This window comes from Mastigoproctus giganteus, chromosome 3 (genome assembly GCF_048544385.1).
Source record: "Mastigoproctus giganteus isolate SK-2022 chromosome 3, ASM4854438v1, whole genome shotgun sequence".
NCBI classification, from domain to species: domain Eukaryota; kingdom Metazoa; phylum Arthropoda; class Arachnida; order Uropygi; family Thelyphonidae; genus Mastigoproctus; species Mastigoproctus giganteus.
In genome coordinates, this window is record NC_143577.1 from 187,926,459 (window position 1) to 187,948,286 (window position 21,828).

General features: G+C 37.3%; 1 protein-coding gene across 3 annotated transcripts in view; it reads left to right on the forward strand.

Annotated features, from left to right (window-relative positions):
• LOC150088474 (uncharacterized) overlaps nt 1-21,828 on the forward strand; it is a 131,445-nt gene that overhangs the window by 21,895 nt on the left and 87,722 nt on the right. Inside the window, exon 1 of one of the 3 annotated variants that reach the window (XM_090369535.1) lies at nt 19,835-20,142. The exons of the other annotated variants lie outside the window; for them this stretch is intronic. The gene's annotated coding sequence lies outside the window, so the exon portion shown is untranslated. Of the gene's footprint in view, nt 1-19,834; nt 20,143-21,828 lie in introns of those variants that run through there. 3 annotated transcript variants of the gene reach the window in all.

Consider the following 21,828-nt stretch of genomic DNA (forward strand, 5'->3'; position numbering starts at 1 on the left):
ATGTATCAAAAAGTTCGCACCCTTGCCTAGAAATAATAGCCCTAGAAAGGTGAAACGTCACAGAAACTTTAATCCTTTTCTGTGTACTCTCCATGCATAGTTAACACTTTTTTCCCATCTATGGGCCAGTTGTTTAATGCTTGATCACGGACATAACCTTCTTCCCAGATGGAGTGGTCTTTGGCGTTTTGGGAGGAGGTGTGCTTCCACTGCTTTGGCATGTCTTTAGTCTCCGGATCATACTGGTACATCCAGCAATCGTCATTTGTCAGCAACCGATCAGAAAACTTCTCAACATCCGCATTACACAAATCCAACAGTTGGCGAGAATATTTCTTTTGCAAAGGCGTCAACAACCTTGGAACTCAGAGACCTTAGACATGTGCAGATGGTCATTAAGATGCCGTGGGCAGACCCATAACTAATTCCCACTGCATTTGCGATTAAATGAATTGTCACACGTCTGTCACTCAGCACCAGCTGCTCAACCTTTGCAACCGTCTCACTGTCTGTGGATGTTGATGGCCTTCCTTCTCTTGGCTCGTCAAAGACACTTGTACGACCGAACAGGAACTCCCGTTTCCACTTTTTTAGTGTCATAGGATGTAAAATTCTGCCCATACACAGCTTTCATTTCTTCGTCAAGTTCCTCAGCTTTCTTCTCTCTCCATTGGCCGTTTTAGCATAAATATACAACTAAATAATAATTCAATAGTACTATAAACACAGTACATGGTGCAGAAAAACTGTCATTGATCAGAACTAAGTCACAGACATATCCACGACGAACTTCCTCTATTAGAATGTGAGGATACAATATTTATTTGTCTGCAAAGGCTAAATGAGAGTAGGCTCTGTGTTAGGCCAGTGATCTGTGGCTGACTTGCTTTTGCCCATTCAAGGTACGGTCTCAGCGTTGTCAATATGTTGGTGGCATAGAGACATACTGGTGATCCTCATGTCCACTTCTCTGATACATCTCAGTTCACTCAGATCTTAACTTGTTTTATCTGAAGACAATGAGGACCCCAACACCACTCCTCCAATATCGAGGAAAGGAATAGATACGATAGTGCCATGATGATCGCAGTAACATCGATATCCACAGCTGTACCCATAAGTTAGATAAAGGGTCCGTGGTTTTCTGTTTCTTGGATGACTGCATGCTTCCATAGATCTCAGCTGATTCAGGAGCACCGGACAGCAAAGAAATCGAAATGGAGTTGGCAGACAGGTTGAAATCAAATCCCATTGAACTCTGATGAATGTTCAAGGGAGATAAATTACAAGCCATATCAGTTTCCATCAAACAGTACGAGGTGGACAGTCTCTTCCTGAACATAGAACAGGATTATTTCAAATCGGTATAGCTGTCAGAGGCTATCATTCTTTTTTTAAGCCTCTTGGAATGCACAGATTTTTCTTTCATGGTAAAGTTGTCCGTAATTCTGCTGTTTATATAAACAACTTTTATTTGTGCATCTCGCCGAATAAAAGTTGTTTTTTGCGAGTATTGCCTTAATTTTTTTTTCACCACTATTCTACTGGAATTCAATGTGCCTTACCAACCCAGTCACGATGGGGGTTCATTGCCATATAGTGACCTTTTTTTTTACTACTGTCTGTAGTGCAATATTTAATGTATGGTTAATGCAAGGTCTTCGGGAAAAGGTTGGTATCCATTAGTGTGAAGGCCTGTTTAGACAGTCCGCTTGAAAATAAGTTAAGAAAGAAAGAAAAAAAAATAAATAATAAAAACAAAATACTGATAGACAAGATCTGTGCAGAATAGGAGCATGTGTTTCGTATGACATCAACAAAACCTACTAATATGGTCTTTTTTTATACAATCCTTTAATGCTGCCAGTAAAGAGGGATGATGAGCTGGTAACGTCCTGTTTCTTCGTAATCTTTAATATCTTTAGACATTAATAATGTTCGTGTTCCGACATTCATTCACTTTCGCGTCGGTTGTTATGTACCGAGTTTGAGTGAGGGCCATGCTACATACATCCCCGAGAGTACTCTACTCACACGTATTGGGTTTTGCGGACTAACAGGAAGGGGAGTGGCTCGAAATGAAAATTTATTGCTAACATCGAATACTGGAACTGGCCATCTGTTTCCTGTCAAGCGTCCTAAGAAAGTGGATGAAATATTTCATCTCGCTTAGACACGCGAGGAAAGATTCTTTCTTTTTATATTGCGTTAGCCGCAAAAAAGAAAAACCAGAATAACGAACGCTAATCTTTCGCATATACTTGTTTAATTCCTAATAATATTATGATCTGCTCACTGCTCGTCAGAGACAGTTATTGCACTGGATGGATTGCATATATAAGAGTCCTTGAGAGGAGAAAGGCTGATCTTTTAGCGTTCACTGCCAGTTGATGAGATAAACTGAATTTAGAATAGAAAGTTGGGTCGGGGGGCGGCTCGCATCGTGTATTTACTTCACCATTATTCTTAATTTTCCTTCCCTCCTCATTCTGTCTAGCGGAGATGTAGTTACGTCCCTTATACTTCGGGGTAAGGAGTCATTAGCATCCCGCTACATCGGTAATGCCGACGGAAAGGCACGCACGGAATGCCATAAAATGTGGTCTTTCCGCAAAATTACCCTACGGGGGTAGTCGTTGTCCTTGACCCCCAGGGAGGTAAAGAGTTGGAGAGTGCAAAGGATTTGTGAGAGTTCTTTCATCTGATTAGTTTGCTACTAGCAGGAGAGGGACAAAGTGAAATATGGTTTGGGTGGAGAGTGTGCTCTGGCTAATAGGGTGGTCGAGTATCCTCACATGCTGACGTGTTAGCGAAGAGAAATTCGATTATCCCCGTGCCGAAATTCCTTTCATTCCATTCTAGGAACAAACTGGCCACATCGTCAAGTTTCGAAACATTACCCATTAGTGCTGCAGATTTTTCTCTTATGTATGTATGTATGTGTATTACATAAACCAAAACCATACCACCAGAGTCGACGGACGTACGCCATTAGAAATACCTAAACATTGCCCACACATGCTTTTACTGCCATTATGACATTTCTTCGCGTTTGATGAGCAGAAATGAAAAATTCTGTTAAGTATTTCGAATTAGTGTATTTCGTAAAGGGTGGTTCGTTAATTTATTATTTTTTTTAATTAAAGAAAGTTTCAAGGTTAGAAATTCTGTTGAGTTAAGCTTTTATGTATATTCAGTCCCTGGAAAAAACACACACAACAACAACGTGCAATAGCCAACCATTACCCCCACTTTATAACTTTTATTTATTTCTGCTGACGGTCTTTTATGGAGGTTATCTTGATTTTGCTAGTTCATTCTGCACTTCACCGGAGAACTATTTTTCTCACTTTGGAGTAACTCAAGTTCTTTCCAGTGAAACGTTATGCCACAGTTTCTCTGTTAAATTAGAAGTCCGTTGGATAGAGGAGAAAAATACACTTACTAAGTTGATAAATTTTGTATATGATTTCACGCAATTCTAGTGGTTACACGGTATCTTGAAGGTGGCTGCATATTTCCGCAAAATTACTCTACAAGAACAGCCATTGTCCTTGAGTCCCCAAGGAGATAGTTGGAGAGCAAATGATTTGTGAGAGTTCTGTTCTGTAGGTGCTGTTAATGTCGGTATAGTGGTTTGCCACTTCTCACCCGTTTCGAGGGGTATAGGTTCGAGTTCCTCACAAAAGGCAGCAATTTCTGAAGGCCTCCTCTTCAATCGGCGTTCTAGTTAGCCGATCTGAAGCGGAAGGGGTAGGATTTTCCCAGTGAGTTGTTTTGAGTGTTTCAATCAACAAAATAAACTTGAACCTCCTTGTACACACATGATAGACAATGGCATAATATGGTTTGAGTCACTGATGCGCCTAAAACCCAACCACAACAAGCCATACTAGTATTTTAAGGAAGTTAAATATTGGTTAAGAATTGCATCTCAGTCTGCAAGTTTCATAGGAAAAATAAATATTTTGTATGAAATTGTTTCCTCCTTTTGTTATTCAAGTAACATTTCCTGCTGTATGCCAGCCTTCTCTTTAAATACAACCTTACTCCCCCGCAATGTGGAATATACCAGGTCTTACACTAACCCTAAGTCACCTGACTCTTCTGGCTCCCCTGGTCTTTCTTATCGTTATTTTTTCGAACTATAACGTCTTAAGAGCTAAGAGTGACAATATAAGGGCACTCACAGTAGCTCAATGGATACTATCTCTGAATAGAAGTCAAGAAATATTTCTCGAAGGGACGGGAGGAAGTGTTATGGACCTTAACACCGAATTATTAATTGGTCTTATATCAGGGTACATTGGTTTTTCATCTCTCCATCAGCCAAACCAACTATAGAATACATCCAATTTATAGCAGCATATCAATAGCGAATTTAGCACTTTATGGATCCTAAGAAGGTACATCAATGGCAAAAGCTAATACTCTTGACAATGTAACTCTGACATAAGTAGTTTCGGAAGCGCTAAAGGGCCGCTTGTCTCGCTTATATTGTACTTTAATTCTCCACTGCAACATAAATGCCATCAGCTAGTTAAAACATTAAGGATTGTTGTACCAATTTTTGTAACACAATATAGATCAGCAACCAGCATAATATTTTCAGCGATTCAACTATTTAATGTGTTTTTGAAAGCCATGACACCAGGTGTCACTTTACTTCAATACTTTGCGTAACATTTATTGCATACTTTGCTCAGGTCTGGGATGTTGGTTTTTCTTGTCTCAATAACCTGTTTTCTAGGTCAGTGGTACTAACTTAACTTTGCCAAAGCGTATTTTGTTGCTTTTGCATCAACTCGTGCGTTTATATTGCAGAGCCTGCGCCATGTAGTTTGTTAAAACATTTCATTATTTCTCTCGCTACCCCATCGTTTACGGTATGTGCTCATCAGAATTGCAAAATGGACGTCCTCTCTATCTGCTAAGGTTAATGGCCTTAATCAACACACTAGACGAACTGGTGCCGTCGTTAAGAAATTGAGCGAACTCTTTTGGGTCTTGCATGAATGTTAAAAATAGATGTTTTTAATTATTAAACATGATTAAGATGCGTTGGAACAGTCAATCATGGCACGACTGTTTCTATACTAATAAATAACATAATATTTATTATTGAAATTTAATTTCCTTCACTTTAGGTTTATAGAGATTGATGAAGCTGCTAAAAAGAAACGTAGTCCTGTAATAAATGTCTCATATTTTATAGTGAAAATACTTAGGTAGCTTGTTGAGGAATAATTTAAAGGGATTGTTAAATTTTCATACATCTTTTCGTAACATGTTCATTTCTCAGTTCAGAGTGACTGAAAGACGAAGTGGGATAAAAGTCATTTTGAGTGAAGCAGCTTTGTGTTTCGAATTACATCGTTAAGACTGTGAGCGATGGTGCTTTATCAACAGCCCCTTTGTCACTGTCACTGGCCGTCACGCACTCCTTCGATTTTGCCATATGAGATAGTGCGAGAGTGACAAATCGCTGTAAAAACAGATTGAGCTTTAACAACGTAGGGATGGGCAAATTGAAATTAATTGTACTTTTGAAGACGACCTTGAGTCTGAAATATAAGCAGTCATTTTCTGCCCCCTTTCATTTATATAAGAAGCTATTAAATACGTATTTGACATTATCAGACGACTTCCTTCTCTCCCCTTGAAGCGAATGTTGGAGGGGTGAACTAGGGATATATGACGCCAGTTATCATTTGGCTCCATTTTGATCTATTAACAGTTATGCCAATCAGCCTTAAATCTTTGGCGTTCCTGCGATTATGTACATAAAACTATGGATTTGAGAGTACGTGTTGCATGCATTCAGTTGGATCTGATATTGCTCTATCACCATGTCTTTTAGGTATGACAAATGTCCCCAAATTTCATTTCAAAAATAGTTTCGTTGCATCATACACGTTACGCCCTCCATTTTTGAAGCGTCATTTCGTGGCTTGGCAGTATTCGAAGCTTTAAGGTATTGACAAAGTGAAACTTTTAATTAAAATATACAGAGTTATAATTACTAGTTGGTAGAACGTCAGAAAGCAATGTCATAACTTTTTGGGGCACGTTTGCAGTTGAGTAAGTGGTGTTACCTTCATCTTGTCCAATGTCCTCACGTAATATCTCCAATTCCCAATGAATGAATTTTCATCAAAATTTAATTTAGCAACATTTGTCGAACCACTCCAAATTTCATTAAAATAGGACATATGGACAGCCAACATTTATTTTTTAAAACATCGCCGGTTACATCTCACGGATTTTCATTTAAATTTCACAACGCCTTCTATTTGCGTACTACTTTAAGATAAATAATAAAAGCAATTGCAAAAAAATATATATATCCATTCAAGGAAGAAATTAGAACGTGTCTAAAATGTAACGCAATACTTAACTTCAAATTTTTATAAACTAGTGGAAGATTATATCTTGGTTTCTTTGGGTATCACTAACCCTGTCACCTTGACACGTGTAGGAAAAATAGCTAACCCCGATATAGAACGAGAACTACGTTAATTGTCGTTGGATATTAACAAATTTATATAGGAAGGTCGCTAAACGTAATTGCATTCACCCTTCCATGGCCACCTTGTGACACATGCCAGATGGTTGGCCAGCGTCCAGCAGTAGGAGTGTCAGCTGCTGCGCGTGTGTAATCAGTTCAGGAGGCATTGACCACAGCAATCATCTGATGGTTCATTTGGAATCAGTCACGTGTAACTGTATACTTGTTCAGGCAATACTGCAAGAACGGCGTTCGGTTGGGGTGGAGGGGGGGGGGGGGTTGACACCGAGAGAAACGAGAATTTTGTTATTTTCTACTCTTGTAGAGTGGAGGATCGAAATTTCCGGCAACTGTGCCCCTCTGGGATAGAAGATTTCAAAGCGGAAGAAGCTCCCTGTATAATTAGGGCAAAAAAGAAAAGAAAAAAAAAAGGGGGGGGGGAGTGTGCGTGGAAACTTTCTTGTAAGATTTTTATGTATTAGGATAAAATAGATTTTTCTGGTAATTCATTGTGTTATTATTTTTAATAGAAAATAGAAATAATAAATATTTCTATTTAATATTTTTTCCTTAAGGTTAACCTGGTTTATATTTCATCAGGATCGTGTGTGTGTCTGAATAGCTACGAGGTGTTTTTCATTATGTACAGTGATGAAAAATATTTACTGTATCAATTTGAGGGAAAACATCCAACGCTATACATCAATTATATCTCTGTCAAACAGCAAAGAAGTTTTTTCATGTGTGTTGCCCATGTTTATGGTCGAGCGTTACTCATGGTTTGTCAACAATAAGAGTTCTGGCCGACCTCCAGTATTTGATATGGAAACACTTAATGTCCAAGTTTTTTTTACAATACGCAAGAAATCTTTTTTCAAGAAAAGAATTTAACGTAGAAGTGTGCAAAAGATTTACGAACTCAAGGCGCCAGACAACTGATTTAGACATTCTTTCGAAATTTGATTAAAACTGGTGTGAGTACCCGTCTAGTTTTCGCCATTGGCAAAGTTTTTTTTCAAAGTTTTTTAAAGAGTAATTAAAAGAAAAAAAGTCTTTTGGTGTTTGTAGACCACCACCAAAAGAAGACCCTGACTGAAAAGACTGAGAAAGTGCTTAAGTTTATATTAATACCCAAACAGCCTTCCAGTGAGCTTTGGACCATTACAAGTCTTGATGCCATATGTCCTTAGTTTACTCAGCCTATTTAAATGACCCTGCTTAGAGACCCAATTAGGTCTCCACATAGGGACATAGTTTCCAGACATTGCAATTCACAGAACTCAAGTCTGGATAGGAATACTATTTTTTGTGCTTCGTACCAATCATTGCTCTGCTCTTTACTCTTTCCAACAGATATAAGTTGTTCCAAGTTTTGACCGTTGGAACTTGGTGAAAAGAATTAACATATGATAAAGATCCATGCAAATTTCACCACCTTTTGTAATTTTATATATATAAACTACCATAGTTGTTCATTTATATTTTATTTTTTGCGAAAATATTTCGATCATGCTGCACAGTGATTTCTACGTCAACAATCTTTGTACATACTATGCTCAAATATAATTTGCAGTTTTCTATTTAGGAAAACATTTCAATATTCCATGAAAAGAAAGCAGTAAAGCTTGCAACCTATGCAAGAAGAAACGAGATATTGTGTTATGTAGAGGTGTATCTGTTACTTATTGTATATCGCATCTCAGTATTTTTTTTTCCACTATAACTCGTGAATAATTGTATAGGAAAAAAAAAAAAAAAAGAAGAAAAAATTGCTCGCGCAACACTTGTTTGGTAACATTGTTAGGAAATAACACATTCTCTTTTCAGGAAGTGGTAACAGGACTCAGTTCGAACAGATATGGAATAATCAATTTATAACTGTACCTCAACTGGAAGTTTAAATGCATATCTAGCAAGATTGTTATTTTTGTGTGTATCAGGTGGGTATTTTAAATCGAGAGAAATTTATTGTTTTAGGTCTGTGAAAAATACTAATTAGTGCTAATATTACTATAATGCTTTATAAAAATTCAAAATTTACTTTCAAAATGATTGTTGAAAACAGCGTTAAAATATTAACGTGGATTTTTAGTTCCTTTTTTTCCACTTTCAAGTTCTTTTAGTTTATGAAGGGATTTTTTTTTTTTTCTAAGTTAATATCGTAGAAATGAATCTTCTTTTTAATAATAGGGACTGAATCTCGAAGCCCTTGTAAATCTTTGGAATAACATGCTTCGTGATAATAAGTGATAACCTTGTTAGAGAATAAGAAGTAATCTTGATTTAAAACAGAACGACAGTGTCGCGTGCCTGCAAACGCTTTGAAGATAAGAGAGGAAGAGAAAAAAAGGGGGGAAAAAATAATGGCTGGTAAAAAAGAATTCTCAAAGAAAGCGTTGTTCTAATAACGAAAGTGGTTCATGAGTTATTCAGTATTTCAATAACTTAAGATGCCGGGGACGAAGCGGGGGGAGGGCTTCTATCACGCAATTGACGTCCCACGGTGGGAGATGCACAGCACCCTAGTAATGGATGCTGTAGTAATTCATACACTAATTGGTTTTCTACATTTTGAAATTATTATGTTGTTTATGCTTCGTTAAGGTAAGGAAGAGAAATTATTAAAAGTGCAGGCCTCAGGTGGGGTTAAAAGCTGGACGTTCTACAGCCCCTTCTTTTGAGCCAAAGACTATCGGGCCTTTTGATATAATGCACCTGTTCATATACAGTAGTTTCTAGAGGGGTGTAGGAGCAACTGGTGGCTTGCACAAAAGGTTCACAGGGATCTCAAGGGCTGCATTAGCATGCACACAACACACCAGTGGCATTACAGAGAGAAATACAGTATATTGAATACAATTGGAGTATTTTACCCTTGCGAAAAAATGCTCGATCTCGTGATCATCAGTATTTATGGAGGTTTGTATAAGTTATGAAATTTATTTAAATCTTATATTAATGTATCATCATTTACCATTATTTTTGTACGTGTGACAATCGTCAACATTTGGGTGTGGGAGGTGCGTACTGCAAACTTCAGAGGGTCTCCAGTTTGACATGCGTGATTTATAGTGTCTTATATCTGTACAATGTATTCCCGGATAAATTCGGTAAAGACAAGACCTGCTCCCTCTTCGTGAAATCGACTAACTGCAGCCTCGATTGAAGAGAGCCTTAAGAATTCCTTCTTTCTCGGACTGGATTCCAACTTAAGAAATACTCCAAACAAAGTGGTAAACTCTTCATGCTGTTATGGCAGATGGGTGAACAGGACAGCATTCGGCTTTCTCTTTAATGTTACAGAGACAGGAGGACTTTCTTTTCTGAATGATTGAGTTGTTTTAGAATATGAACTACTGAATTTCCTCCATAACATAAGTGCGTTTATTCTAGGGTTGGTTTGCTTGCTTTTTGTGGGAGAAGAATCAAGACTTTCCAGAAACCTTCATGATGTTTTCCTGATTTAGGCAGTAGTTTTCCTTCAGAAATTTTCTTCTGCTTAAGGTGAACTTTTTTCTCTGGAAAGGAGGATGATTAACAACTGTAGCGAACACTCAACAGTTGAAACCGATAGCATCGGACACAATTTCATGAAATACTATGAGTAGGGCTGATCCTAGTCTAGCTGCTAGCAATCGGAACTCTAGGCAAATTATGCAATCGGCAACCCTATTTCAAAATCCCAAAGGCACATGAAGGCTGAGGATTTCTGGCACTCTAGGCAACCACCTAACTGGGCTATATATGGACTGGTTACCCTGGCTGTAAATCTTTAATGAACACTTATTTAGGAGATAATAATGTCTGTTGATTGCGCACGCGTTGAGGTGATCGTTATAAAGTGTTATTAAAAAATCGGAATTTAAGGCAAGAAGCAAATAGAGATCATCGGATGAAAATATTGCTTATCAGACAGTCACTACTTAGTGCCGCTGCTGAGAAAATGTCTGATAATTTAAATCAAAGAAACATGTAAGATTTATATATAAAGAACAGTCGACGTAGAAAAAATGAAATTAATTTTTAAAAAAATCCAATAAATTCGCATGCCAGCCAAAGGACATTTATCCCACGTTAAAAACGGTTGCTGTTTACAGCATGACGTTTGGTAAACTGTTTTGCAAGATGTGACATCCTTCACATATCCCGAAGTAGATGTAGGTTACAATACAAGCAAGTATTTCCTAATGACACTTCCTCTTAAGATAACGTTATCTGTAATGTACTCAACACACTACTCAAATATCTGTCACTCTATTCACCATGTGTTTACTGTCATATTTTACAGTATTTTGTATCTGCAATAGTTTTGTTGAAAAATATATAGTTCTTACGATAAGAGTCACTTGTATGCCATTTTATAGTTGGACTCTGAGGTATTACAATGGGGTGAGGGATGTTATACCTTTCCACTATTGGCAATGCCACTGCAAAATATATCACAGAAAAATATTAATCAGGACCATTTTAAGCGAAATTTTTCGATATTTGTGTGGTATTTGAATGCGCACACATAGATCTTCTATGGTCAAGGTGGGCACGTACATGTGATCTACAGAGTGGCCCAGTTGAACAATATGCGGTTGCTAGGGCTTCACCATGTACGTTTTATTCGATTATGGTTAGCAGTTTGATTTATTTCGATTAGTAACGATTATTCTCTTGGTACGGACATTCAAAATGACTGTATTTGTTATTCTTTGAGAGATTGTTTCGAATAATTTTATTCAGTCAAATTCACATTAGCTTTTAATGACCTAAAATTTTCATTTTCCATTTACCGTTGTTTTAGGATTCCAATTCCGATTTCATAACTCAGTTCCTCCTTCCCTCTCTATAGAAACGCTGCGTTCACAAATATGGAACAACATCTGTGACCCTTTTCAAAATAGCTTATTTAAGATACCCCTCCGGATCTTTATACTGTACCAAATAGGTTAAGCAATATTCACGGTCCACTTGTATTCCCATCTTACAAAGGGACTGCTACAAAAATGACACCTCTCAGCCAGTAGCGAAACTACAGATTCTGGGCCCGTGGCGGACCTGAAGGTATGGTAGTTTTTCCATTGGTCTCATCTACTTATCACGTGTTCCTCGCCTGAGGAGCTTTGGTAAGCACTTCCTGAGTATGCTATACGATGGCGAAATTGCACTAATGTTTAGGTGCTACCCTAGATAAGACACTCATGAGTATAGTACAGAAGTTTTTGACCCCTGAGTTAGGTTATTTGATAATCGAGCAAGCCAGAAATATAATGCAATGCGTACATTATCTTATTTGTTTTGTAGGTGCATAGGCGTAAAGCATCCACTGTCTTCAGTATGTCAGTCCACATGTAGCAATTGAACTTCTACTGTAAAAATTTGTTGGGACAAATTTCATTGAAATCAGAACAATGATTTTTTTTTTCTTTAAATAAACTAAGGTATTCCTGCATACAGGGTGTTTCATAACATATGAATCGTACTCTTAGGATCGATTCAGGAACTGAAAACAACGAAAAAAAAAAAAAAAAGACGTTCATATAAACATTTCCGATTCTGAAAGGTTACGGATGTTTTGAATTAAAAGAAAGTCTGATATGGTGTTTTCAATGATAATAAAATACACTGTATAGATAAAAGAATAACTGTATACGTGCCTAGTATGAATAAACACTTTTACTGAGTATGTGTCTGCTTATTTATTATTTTATTTCTACTAGGAGTACTTTTTTTATCGTTGGTAACTCCAAAGCCATTTCAGAATCGGACTTGTGTTTATATGAACTTTTTAGTGTTATGAAGTTCCGCCCACATATTCTGAAACACCTATAATTCCAAGTATGTGTCAATTGTTCCGGCATTACTTTGTATGCAAAGAAAAGTCAGATTGACACCATACTCTCAGAATATGTTCTTTTAATGCTTCGGAAGGTTTTAGGGTCGATTCCAATTCGAGATTTCCTGTCACTTTCCCGTCTCTATAGAAATCTATTTTGGATGTGAAGCATTACTCGAGAGGAAAAGTCGGATCAACCTAACTTTCAGCATCTTTTGTTGGTCCCTTGGAAGCTTTTAGGACTAATGGAAAATCCCTGCCACTCCCCCTCCCTCCCCAGAGAAAGGGCCATTGATTTGGAATAGCTGTTCCGGTTCTTTTTAAGCCTTATTTAGGATATTCTTCTGGACTTTATTTTATTTATTTTTTTTACCGAATTCATGTTGACAGATTAATCTATATTCCCTGCATCCAAACATTGCTACAGAAATCTGACATCACAGCTATCCATCATGTGAACAAAATACTTATTGAATATATAGTTAGGGTTAAATATACTTCAGTATTTTTTAACCCCTATTATTTGATAATCGAAAACACCTGAAATGTAAAGCAATGCTTCTTTCACCTAATTTGTCCATGCTGATTTAAAACGGGAGAAAAATTTCTAGGAATGTACTACATTATGTAGAATATGTAATGTATTGCCCCCTCCAAGATTCGATGTCCATCGTCGTGTGAATATCCTTTGAGTAATCAAATCAACATGTGGCGGACGAGATCCGAAATCAGGCATCCATATGCTGTATCTGTAGCGTATTCATGAATTTCCAGTACCACTTAACATTTCTTTGCGCAAAAGGAAACCACATTTTCTATACGCCAACAAATTGAACTTTGTTCTTGAGTGGCACTGCCCTTAAAAAAATTTGATTGTTTTTTGCCATTTTGGATACAGTGCATATATACGAAATTTTGAGCAGCAGTTACCAGCGAGCTGCTTAACCTATTTCTCATTTTCGATTTTGAAACTTAAATTCTTGGCTTTACGAAATATGTAATTTTTTTCCCTTCTTGTATCGAAAATTCAATATACTTAATCTTATGCAACTGTTTTTATATTACAAGCAGTTAGTTAAATGGAATAGCCACTCACGTTAACAAACATCTCATCAACCAGTGTAGACTTATATTTCTATGGAGTTTTTCTGCTGCGTAGCTACCCTGAAAAATTCAAGTTCTGATCGATCGGTCGGTGGCTTCCAGCTTCTGTCTGTTTATACCCACTGCAGAAGAGAAACACGTACACGGGAGCGGACTCGGATATTGATCTTCGAACTGATATGGCCAGAGCTCAGTAATGTGGGTTTCTTCCACTTAGATGAAAGCAAACTCGATTATACAGTTACCCTTAACTGAGCTTCAATGGCTGAATGGGAGAAGAAATTTGGATTGGACAAAGCAGCGTAAACCGCACAACACCCTTTCTCATTTTAGCAACATTTTTTGTTTAAAACGGGGTGGAAGTTAAAACTCAGTTATCGCATTTCCTACCGTGTCACAGGAGAAAATTACTAGACTCATATATCAAATGACTTACAAGATTTGACATTTACGATTGGTTCGAACTTCCCTTCTCAGTTTACTTAAAGAAATTCATAAATCATTTGATTTATATAAGAATCAGTTGCAAGTTTCTGTAAATTTATCATATTTTCTTGTGGTATCGATTAAATGATAAGGAGCGGTCTGTAACTTGAAGCGATGGCAGGTCCATAGAATTATACCTAGCGTTGTTTCGAAGAGCAAGTTGACCCAAAAATTATTTGAATAAAGTCGATTATTTCTAATCGGCTTTATTCAAAGTTTTTTGGGATTCCCAGAAAGATAAGATCTTACCTTGACTCAAATGTACTTCCATTAACGACTGTTATAATACGATGTCCATCAATATTTTCCAATGGACGAGTAGCGATTTTTGGAGAGAACTTTATAATTAATCCTAATAATACCGTGCCAGCTTCGTTAACTTGCCAAATGAAAAAAACACCAGATTAACAGACTATCCTTGACTTGTTTTGAACCACAAACTGATTCTATGACGAGGCCAACGTAATCGTAAGCATTCCATGCCAATATTGAAGGGCCCCCCCAAGCATATACATTAATACATTGTTCTAGAAAATTTTTCTTGGGGGGGGGATAAAAATCGGCTTGCGGGAAGGAGGGTGAGGAGACCTGTTTCTGTAGTAAGGCACAAAAAGAAATCTTATGCTGCGGAGTTTTAGAAACAATTTTTCACATAGAAAAGTGGCCAGTAATTAAATTAGGTAAAATATAAAGTTATAAAATAACTGCTAAACTATTCAGCTTTCTTCTGTAGTTTAAAGCCAGGTGGGTGGGTGTGTTTAATTTTAAATTGTTCACATTAGTTTAATTCCTTCCCATAGTTAGATAGTTTCATAGGCAAATGTAATACTGTAAAGTACAATGTTCTTGAAGAACCGGAACTGCTTGAAATCAAAGACAGCCTACGTGTTTGTGTTTAGGGATTATGCAAAATTGGGTTCATTTTCTGAATGTAATACGAAGGACTGGGAAGAATTTCTTTAGCTAATTGTAGTGGAGTTTCTCTACCCTACGCATAAAATTTGGCTTATTACTTTTCAATATATTTATGGCTACTGACAGTCTCCTTGTTTCTTCTGTTCTGCTAGAGAATTAAATGAAACACTTCAGATCAAGTCAACAATCCTCTAAATCCTCAGGTTCGCCATTTCCAATTAGTTTTTGCACTCTTCTGTGCTCTACATAATTAGGTCGATTATGCATACGAGGTTACACACCACTATGGCTTGTTTACTTTCTCTCACCCGCGCCATCTGCAACCTCGCTATTGTAATACCGCCTTCTCTCGCCAGTTCGGGCACGATTCATCATCCCTCGTATCAGCATTGGTGGGGAGAGAGAATAGTACGTATCCCAATAGGACTTTCAGTTTTTCCTTGGGCTTTACCGGCTGAATAAGGTGACTGACTCATTTCGAAATCAATACTGTTGACTCCGTCGATCAGCTGCGGGTCATGACGTAGCTAAAGCACAAAGAAGTCTGTGTAGGGTCTGTCTTTGGAGTTTTCCTTCTTCGCCTATAACGTCGGCTTGGAGAGAGGGAGGAATAAATGCCACGAAGGATTCATTGTTTCCAATCTGTTAATTAGGACGTTAATGATATATCACTGATAATGCTTTTATAGCCAATGAATAATAATTGGCACTCCTAGACACCTTTGCTGTTATTTCAACACCCATCCCTCTCAACATTGAAAACGAAATGTTAATGAGGGGAAGAAAACATACATAAACGCTCGTAATGTGGTGCTATAAGTGCCATATTAGAAAACATACAAGGTGTCTGTAATAAAACTACTTTTTTAGGAACCATTAAAATAGAAATTCTGAATAATGATACGCTAACATTATTCATAGCCATCTGAGAGAATCCCCAGTCGTTTCTTTTTAAATAAAACTAGTTTCTTTCTCTGATGCAGAAAAACCGATCTGTTGAACATTACAGTACAATGTACGAACGCATCATGGGCTGCACAGCCTTCTTGCTTATTATTAGCCAAATTCCTGCGTTCTTATCAGAAGACATTGCCACGGCTGTATTGAGGAGAGCTTGCAACCTTATTTTAATGCAATCAATGCAGTGCTGACTTATTTGACATAGTTATTGTTTTCTGTGAAATTAAGAGTATGGTATGTGTCCCACAAATGAGAGCATATTTACGTCAAAGAAGTTGGTACCAAAATAGTATCGGAATAGGTGAAGTAGAAATTTTTGTGATGAAGAAACAAGAAGTACAGGTTGTTTGTTTAGAGTGGTTATGCGGATAACTTAGTCGTGACGATTTACAACGTTGCTCAATACCTTTCATTTACGATATGACGCTGTAATTAATTTGAATGCTGAAATGCAAACAAAAAGGAAGGACATTTCAACATCTACGCTGCATTTCAATTCAAACAACCCTTTATAGACAAGGTCAACCGCTGTTCATTAAAGTTGACAAAACCACTCTACTGGATATGCAACAGGAATAAATTACTGACAGCATTTCGAAAAAGTTATCGTGACTGATGCAAAGCTTCTGCTTGAGTGACTCTTCTTAAAGAGGTGGTATGCGTCGCTAAAGGATACATTTGACAGACTTGAGGCAGATGTGGACTAGTACTAAATTTTATTCGTTAACTATTTCAAGCCAGCCCATTACCGACTTTTCTTTATATATATAAAAAAAAAAAAAGAAGCTCCTTGCAAACTGTGACTTGTGGGATTCTTCACATGGCTATCCTACTCTGGTGGGAAAAGTCCTTGAAATAAAATGCAAAAAAATGCTTTTAGGTTATTTTCCTGAATACGAATAATGGATAGCGATCAACCTCAGCCAATGACGATACTAATCAGATAGCACCACCGTCACTAGGAATTTTTATGCGTGTATTTGGAGAGGGGGAGAGTTGATGTACCTAAAACAGATTAATGGTGGTCCTTCCCAGAGGAATATCACCACCAGCTTGGATAAATATGCAATGTTTCTTTATTAGCACACAAAATATATTTTTTTCTTTTGGGCCCCACGAACTCAGGGTCTAGGTACAGCTGCACCACCTATAATACAGGGTAATATACTATTGGTTCTTTTAATGTCCATATTAGCATCACTCAAACCTTACTCCTCATTGTCCACTCTAAATTCATCCTTGCTTTGAAAGTTTTTGTATTTCCTATCACACCCCTGCAGGGCATCGCCCGTTAAATCAATTCCAATTTTCTGTTTCCGCACAAGTTGTAGCTCCGTGTTAAATCATTCCGTGGACCTGCAAAGATCTATATTTGTGCCTTCCATAACAGCGGTGTACAAGTATAAAAGGCTCTTGTTTTTTAGGGTTTGTATGAGAATTTATTTTTAATTTCTGGTTTTGGCTTTGTGATTTTTCTTTTTATAAGCGCCATGCAATTAGAAAACAGGAAATCTATTTTTAGGGTTGTTCCATCGGAGCTTCTATTGTAAGTGATATATGGCAGATGCATTAGGTAGTTACCGGTGTATTGAATAACGAGAACACATGAATCACTCTCTTTTTAAGAATGGGCGGAAATTCTACCCGATTGTTTATCTGACCGTTGGAACTCGTTTGTCTAATTTTGTACCTTGGAAACTCTATTAATAGATTGCACTGTTTCCATAAGGAAATTAAAAAATATATATATATATATCTTCGGTGCTCAATAAATAAGTGAATGGTTTGAACTTTCACCTATCAAAAGTCTGTTTTTGTTTCTTTGTTCATACAAGATCTTTACCCCGCAAAAACGTCTTTGAAGGAAAAATGGCAAAACAATTTCGACTTTTTCTTGGTAAAAAAAATTACGGTCCAGCCTTTAAAGGCATTTAAAAGATATTTTCCTTTTTTTTAACGTTCTTAACGTTGCAGTACTGAGGAAATAAACAGAACTTATGGCGCCATCTGTCGACGAAGCATGAAACCCCGATTTTTGGAATTGAACGTGGTTGGTTGGGCAGGTGATGAATAATCAATAATTTGGGGATATCTAAATCGGAAATAAGTTTTGGAGAGGCGGGAGAATTGAGGGGTCGCTTATAAGCCAGTAAAATAGGGGGGGAGGATTAAAAGAAAGAAACAACAACAAAAAAAAAATTTCCTCTGAAACTTACAGTTGTATCCCTTCGTGGTGGATTCATTCATGAATAAAACTGGGACATCTACCAGTTTTTAACTGAACCACCGCTTATTTAATGAAGCAAAGTTGTTGTATTAGGTTTAGTCTAAATTCAATTATAACCGGTTGTAATAAGAACCACTCTATAATTATTATATTTTTTATACGCATAAATCAAACCTCCACTTCACTTCATATGTTAATCTTTTTTTATCGTGTTGGGAGGTTCGGGGAGAACATAAAACCGGATACTCTGTTTAACTCTATTTTGGCAGCTTATAGTTCACTGCAATCCAATCAAAAGTTTTGTACAATTGACACCTGGAATGGCACTAAAAGAAGTCTCGTGTATATATAAACGACTCACGTGCTCAACACAACCTGAAAATTCATATATCAATGTCAAGCTATTGCCGATCAGTCTGCTGTGTCGCGCAACTCCATGTTTCCTTCCCTCGTTCCACTCCCCCTTGCGATTTCTCTCTTCTTCTGACAGTTACCACAGCTGTCTGACATGTGTGCGAGGTAGACAGCCACCCCTGAATGAATGCATTTGGGAATACACTGCAAAAAAAAGTAATATTTGTCAAACGGGATTGGACTCTTAAGTAAGCAGTCATGGTTTGTCGCTCCCAAAGAAAATGGAACTAGATGGGTGGAATGGCTTAACTAGGCTAGTTAACTAGAACGTTTCATATCTGCGCATCCACTATATTATCCATTCATTCCTCCAATCCAATTCGGCAACAAACATTATCCAGTGCTTCAGCGATAATATACGGTATATGGATAGCTTATGTGACGTGTATGAAAGAAATAATTGTCAAATTTCTATTGGTCCCATTTTAATTCAATTTGGGAGGGCTTGACAAATCATTTTAAAAGAGCGAAATATAAAATTGCATGAAAATCCATCCATTGGAAGTCTAGTTATTACATGCAGGGTGGACGATTGGAGGAACGGTTAAAGAAATAACTGTCAAATTTCTATTGTTCTGCTTTTAATGAAATTTGGGATGGCTCGACAAATCTTTCTGAAAGGCCCAAATATAAAATTTCATGACACCCATCCATTGGGAGCTGAGTTATTACACGGGGACGAACGTAGTAACGGGTCAAAAGAATTCCGCTACTCATTTTTTCGCCATCCTATTTATTTTTAATACACTCAAACACCCCGATCGGATTTTCCTTAATAAAATAAATAAAAATAATCTAATTAACAAGATCCTGTAGTCTACCTTTTGGAATGTTTTGTAGAGTTTCTTCTAGCTCCCTGGTTTAGCGATTTGGAAATACAATATTACTCTTCTCAGTTCCTAGCTGCAGAGACTTGACTTCGTGAAGCAAATAGTTTGTGACTGAAAACATGCGTAACTATTAACATAGCTTTATTTTGTAATTACATATCCTTCTTCAGTAGTCTGGTACACATTAGCAACAGTATACGACAAGAAAAGGATATAAACCATTTCATTTTAATGGTGTATATCCTTTTCCCCTTCAACATAATAATGGAATGGTCTTCTGGCTGTTGTGTTCGCGGAAATCAGCTACCAAATAGCTAAGTTCTTCGTGGTGTGCGGAGAGCCTTTGCTTTCCTCCTTTTATGATGTTTAAATGGGATTGTCGCTTTTAACGAGTTGGTGAATCTTTAGAGGCCAGTGAGTGAACGACCTGCAACGGCACATAACATAACCATCGTGAACAGAGTTCAGAAGATTGTGACACAGGTCACCGTTAAACTGCAGATCCCAACATGCTCAGTGGCAGTGCATTGTGAGCTTATGACTTATGGTGAGTACATCACTCGAACTGATAGCATCGACTATTTCTCAGAAAAAGTTTCGTTGGTGAAGAGTAATGACGCTTCCTGCATACAAGACCATGAGCTGTTAGATTACCTGTTTCCGAAGGTTTAGTAGTTACTTCAGCTATTTGGGGTTTGCACAAACTCAGCCACATCGAAGAGTGCTTTGCGAGGATTACGGTATCGCTTCCAGCAATCCATACATTGAGGAAACTATCAGTGATTGTTCAAGCCACTAGAATAAACATATGGGATTATTTCTGAACCATTGTATATGATCATAATGTGAGGAACGTCTTCAGAAAATTTTCTAGGTAGGAATTAATTTCAGATTGCCGCTAGTATCTTCAAAATTGAGAACTGTATGAAATAGTCATTAATCGATCGAAAATAAATAAATAATAATAATCACTTTGGTCTTATATTTCAAGAAAAAAATCCCTGAAGATTCTCGGAAATTATGGCGATGTTCTTGGCTAGTTTTATGGTGAGCGCCCCCCCCCCCCCAGTATTATATTATAGAAGAAATATCTGATTATGACTGCCTCAGAAGGCAGAGTCATAACCGCTGTGCCATCAACAGGAAAGTGCTTTCCGCTGAAAAATGACTTCAGGGATGGAAAGAGGAAGAAATGTGTAAAGGTGAGCAGGGCCGTCTTCCGGTATACGTGGGACCTATGCACTTTTCATTCCGAGGTTTCACTACATCATTTCAAACTTATTAAAATACGCTCGCGTTAAATCTAATTTTTCGTTTATGAAGAAATTCATAAGCGTTTCTATAAAATTTGGTATTGAAGTTATCTACGAAACACGTATTCCAGCAATAAATGCAATACAAACTTTGACCTTGTTAATGAGTTTGCTCACAGAAAAAGCTGAAGATAGTTTACCTTAGAAATCTGTTTTAAAATTAGTTTGTAGAATTTTATTGTTGGAATAAAATCGTTGGATTTTATGTGAATTATTTTTTCGTGCCTGATTTTTCGTAGGGTACTACGTAGAGTGCCTAATGGCAAATATGGCCCCAAGGAGAGGCCAGGAGAATGACGAATGCAGAAAAATTTAAAAGCCATATTGGTTTTCTACCTATGCGACAGCGTCAGCACACCTTTGATCAGCATTCCTAGCCGCTTTACTTCGACAGTTGCTCCTAAACGGGAAAGCTGGGATAACCAATTTGTTAGGGGGGGGGGGGGATGGTTCCCTTTTTAAGATAAAAATGTGCAACAAATTAAAAAAAAATTCTTATCTTTATTTATTTATTTTTTTGCTATTTTTTTTGTGGTTGGGTACGCCGATTATGAATGTGAGAGGATTTTTTTCCAGAAACGTAAAATGACCAAATTTGTATGCAAATATAATATATTTAAACTATCAAAGTTTATCTAGCACATTCCTTCTCCAAAAAGAGTCCATAAATGATTCCAGAATAATAAATCATCTGAATACATTTGTTGCTAGTCAAGGAAAATATACCATGACACCAGTCAGAGATGAATATATTTTTCTCTTGTGATCATTGTGGCCACCTATAACCAAATACTGTATCACATTTAGTTGCCAATTATAATTACTTTCCATCTTCTCTGAGACCCAGTCTTCTGCCGTCCTTCTTATACAGAGTGGAAAAGACTTTAGTTCGAATCCCGTCAATGATGCGAAGACTTTTTATGGGTATTTTTCACAAAATGGTTGAGTTAGCATTAGCCATATGATGCAAGGCCAATGTGCAACAGACTTTTGTTGCACATTGGCAAAAAAAAAAAAAAAAATAAGAAAATACAAATTATGCACCTCCTCATCACGTAGATAATTTTATCCAGTTGGCCTTTGAATTTCTTCAAACTGTCAGCCTGAACTACTGCGGAGGCAACTCATTCCAACAATGAACGAGTCGCTAGCTAAAAGAAAACGACTTGCAATATAATTTCAACCTCCTCCCCCATGATTTGAATTTATGGCCTCTAGTTTTGGAATTCTTTAGAATACCGGAAATT